Raw genomic sequence first — 5,039 nt, 5'->3', positions numbered from 1 at the left:
TGTTTTGGTGGTGATGATGATTGGAAGGTGGTCAGAGCCAAGGGTTCCGACCACTCTCCATGATGTTGTTGGGGTTAGGCAGGGGGAGCAAAAGGTGATATCAGGAGAGGAGGGAGTGTAGAGGGCTTGGTGTGGGATATGTGTATGATTATGTGTGTTGTTCATGATAGTCAATGAGTCAAACTGAGTCTGTATATCAAGCCCTCTGTCTGTGTCAGGGTTGTCGACATACCGTATAGGCAGACGACTTGGCGTTGAAGTCTCCACCCATGATCAGGTTGGGGATTGAGGCTAGTTGGCTAAAATGAGGCCTGAAGGTGTCTGAAACTGTGGGGGATGATTGGGGGGGGGGAATGTACATGTTAACTATTGTCAGTGTTGATTTGTTGCCTGTGCGGATTCGAATGGATTGGATTTCTGTTGTGTTATCTGTGTTAGGGAGGAGAATTTTGGTTGTGGCACTTGTGTCCACAAAACAGATGGAGTGGTGGATCAGGGTGATGAGTCCACCGCCATAGCCGTCAGTCCGGTCTTGTCTGATGGTGGTGTAATTATGAAATGATGGTGTTTTGTGTGAGTGTCTTAGTTTTGTTTCTTGTAAAATCGCAATGTGTATGTTGTGTTGTTTAAGAAAGTGTTCAAGTTCATGTTTTTTCGTGTTAATACCGTCAATGTTGTGTTGTAATATGTTGATGTTGTGTGTTTTGTATGTGTTGTATGTTGCCGTTTTGGGGTTGAGGTTGGGGTGGTAGTGGGGAAGGTGTAGGATCTGGGTCAGAGGGGGGGAAAGGAGAGATCGGGGACAAAGGAAGGGGAGTACTAATCGGGAGTAAGGGCAGAGGGAAATTGTGAGTGGGTGAGGGTGCTGGCTGTGGTTGGGGGGGGGTGGGAGTGGAGTTACTGGAGGGCAGGTAGAACATGTCCAAGTGTTTGTGTATTGGTTTGTGTCAGCAAGTGTTATACAAGTGAGGTGGGCCCAGTTTTTGCACATATTGCACTGAACTGAGCCCTTTGTCTGTCTGCTCGAAGTAATGGGTTTAGAGCATGTTGGGCATGTGTATTTTGTGGTGGGCCCAGGATTGCTCTCTACATCTCCGGCTAAAAGTAGAAGAAGAGGGGTGATCGCCGGAAAATCACCCCTTGGTGCAGAAAAAACGTAATATTGCATGTTGGGAAAAAGGATTGTGGTACTCCCCAAGGTAGGCGTAGCTCCTCTTGGGGATCGGTGCCACCTGCGTAGAGCCGGTGGCCAGGGGTAGTTGCTGCCGTTTGGCCCCCAACTCTTGGGGTTGGGGGGTGGTCCCACGACGTAGACGCTGCAGCTCCAGGACCTAAAGATAATGTTGATCTTATTGGTTAGTTGTAGGGGCAAAATATCACATTTGGTTATAAGCTGCTTAGTTTCTACATCACCTGTCTACAAAGGATTTCAAAGGTGAAGCAATCCGACAGGAGACCTTTTGGTCCATAACTAGGTCGGATGCAGAAAAACTATAATAAGTTATAGTATTAGATTTATTAGAATTATTAGAAGAAGAATTAAATATGATTTAACACTCCCTGCCCACTTAATCATGAAATTAATAAGATTATGATAGACTCCACATTATAATTTAATAGAATTTTTCCACTCAGAAATTTGGAATGGGTATGGGGAGCCCTCTGTCACCCATTCTGAGCAATCTGTCGATGAGATTTTTTTTTTTTTTTTAACCTAACATTCTTCCAAATAATGACATGTGTTATAAATATTTTGACAACATATTGTGTTTTGGCTTATTGACCAACCTATGGATTCATTCAAGATGGAATGAAATAACTTGGTGCCATCCATTGAATTTACAATTGAAGCAGAACAAAACAGCAGATTGGCCTTTTTAGGTGTCTTGATTTACGGATATGGAAAGAGTTCAAATTTTGTTCAGGAAACCAATGTCTTGTCATATATTCACTTTTATTCTTATCACTATTAAAAAAGAAAAAAAAAAAAAAGTCTGTTTTTCATCCATGTTTTTAAGGGCTAAAGTTTGCTCACCTGAGTTTTTAGATAATGAAATTAAAACTATTTTTGGCATTGGAAAGAATTTAAAATATCTGAAATGATTGATGAGGCACAAAAGACAGTAAGGAAATATCTTAATGCTTCTCTTAGAAAACAGTTTAGTAATAAAAACATTTTAGCTATTCCATTGCATGGAAATCTAATTGGCCTTCCTCACAGAATTAATATTTTTGGGATCTAGTGTGAAGTCTCAACCGCCGACGCCGGCCACACCGGAGTTTTCTGCTTCCCTATCAGGTCCAACCCAGACTGATGACGTCACCAACGCAATCGGAGTCGTATCCACTCGTCAAGGGTCACAGTTCGTTTATGGGGACCACAACCAAAGGGAAGGCGGCATAAATACAACATTAGAATGGGGCAAATGTTGAGTGGGCTGTTCATAAAGACTATAACTATAGAACTGACTGGGAAAACTCAATAAAACTTGTCTTATTATAGAAAGAAACAATTGGATCTTGTTATATAAAAAGTAATTTTAAAATAATATGAGATTGAGTTTATACAAACTAGACAATTTTGTCATTAAAAAAGTTGATAATTTTGTAACGAGACTTTTTGCAGAATTGTTTACTTGTGGACCTTTCTGGATTCCCCATTTTTCATGTTATGCCCTTTAAAATGTCTTAATAGACGAAAATGTGCAGTCACCATTTTTTCATTTTCCCGGCAGATTTAGTTTATCATGTGTTAGTGTGATTGCTTTGCACACACACACACACACACACACACACACACACACACACACACACAGCATAAATACAATATTAGAATGAGGCAAATGTTGAGTGGGCTGTTCACCAAAAAGCCTATAACCATAGAACTGACTGGGAAAACTCAATAAAACTTGTCTTGTGTTATAACATTATAAAAAGAAACAATTGAATCTTGTTATATTAAAAGTAATTTTAAGATATCATGAGATTGAGTTTATACAAACTAAACAATTTTATTATTAAAATAAGTTGATAATTTTGCAACTTGAGACTCTTTGCAGAGCTGTTACTTGGGGACCTTTCTGGATTCCCCATTTTTCATGGTATATTATGTACCCTTTAAGATGTCTTAATAGACGAAAATGTTCAGTCACCATTTTTTTTTTTTCATTTTCCCAGTAGTTTCGGCAGATTTAGTTTATCATGTGTTTATGTGATTGCTTTCCACACACAACTAGGTAAATACACTTATGTATGAATGTAGTATAGACCGGGGTGCGGAGTTGGCACCCCGGCGCGGGGTCAAAAGATGGGAGTGCCGCTGGTACGCCAGGGCGTCGGGGCCCCCAGTGCGTGTGTGTGTGTGTCTGTGAGATGAGAGAAGGCAAGCGGAACTGTGCTAGGATTAGGTTTATGGGTAGGCAATGGAGTTAGGTAAACTAGGATAACGAGTGATAGAAGTGTGTGGGGCGAAACGAGAGGGGGATTTAAGAGTGAAACAGAAGGAACGGGATTTCTACATAAATCAGATAAGTGATCGACAATTTCCTACAAGCTATCTAGGCGCCAAAGGTGCCCGAGACAACAAGCACAAAGGAATCATTTATGATGAACAATATCACCTTAAGGCCATTTGACGGTAATGGAGACGTCGCTCAAAAAGGCGGAATTAGTGGCTAAATTGACAGGGTGACGAATGTGGCCAACTATATTGCCCTTAATCTAGAGAACGACGCGTTAACTATCTACCTGGAAATGGAGACTGGTGATCAAGTGGATGCGGGGAAGGTAAAGAAAATATTACAAGAAGCTTTCAGCGAGAGTCCGTTCAAATCGTTTAATCGGCTGCAAAGAATGCGCTGGGCTGGCAAACAGGTTGATGTTTTCGCCAACGAAATTGGGCGAAGGTTTGGATAGACTCGTTAGGATGGTGTTTGTGAATGTCTTTCCAGATCGCATATCTGCTGGACTACAGGAAATAAACAATGCCCTGGGACCCATTCAGTGTTGTACAAATACTTTCCCGCGTTGTATACTTACCAATTGTACTATCATGGTGGAGATATGTTGAACGCAAAATTTCGTGTACGTGTAACTCGACCATACAAATATATAAGAAAAGTTGCGCTCAATTGATGGCGCAATAGGTTAACTCCCTAACACTTGTCACGTGCTAGCGGAAGTTCGAGTCCCTGGCTTTACCACGTTTCAATTTCTGCATTATGCCTCGAGTCTCGATGTTGATGGCTTAAAATCAAAGTGAATTGTGGTTGATAAATGAGTAATATAAATATATATATATATATATATATATATATATATATATATATAAATATATATATAAATATATATATATATATATATATGTGTGTTAGGGGAGGGTGAGATGAGGGTAATGTAGGTTGAACGATGGGATAAGGGTGCGGAGAATGGAAGGAGGAGGAGGTTGGAGAGAAAGGAAAGAGGAGGAAGAGGAGAAGGTTGGAATGGAAGAGGAGGAGCTTGGTGAGGGGAAAGAGAAAGATCGGGTGGAAGAGGAGGAAAAAAAGGGGCAAGGAGAGGAGGAAGAGTAAGAGGCGGAGGAGAAGAGATGTGTTATCTAGTAGTGTGATATCATGTCTATAGGAAAATCATTTGCATGTGTTCCTAGTAAGAATTTTTTTCACTTCACCTAGAACGGCAAGAAAACTGTGTTTGTGTTTGTGTGTGTGTGCGCATGTGCGTGTGTCTTCTCCAGAACAAAAGGTTTGCTAAATTACAGGCAAAACCTTTCCCCTCTCCCCCTTCCCACTCTGAACTCCTCATCCCCATCCCTCCTATGAGTCCAACATATAACTTTTTATCACACACACACACACACACACACACAAAACCAAAACTTCCCCCCCTCTCAATAAAAGAACAATAAAAGTGGTATTTACATACCTGGACGAAGAAATGATGAGGAAAATACTAGTCACTTTAATAAGGCCAAGATTGGAGTATGCAGCAATGACGTGGTCACCAAGTACAAAAAATGTATAACAAAACTTGAAAGAATA

The sequence above is a fragment of the Oratosquilla oratoria genome, chromosome 12, assembly GCF_046742065.1.
Source record: "Oratosquilla oratoria isolate Oo_2021 chromosome 12, ASM4674206v1, whole genome shotgun sequence".
NCBI lineage: Eukaryota > Metazoa > Arthropoda > Malacostraca > Stomatopoda > Squillidae > Oratosquilla > Oratosquilla oratoria.
This window is presented reverse-complemented; position numbering follows the sequence as displayed.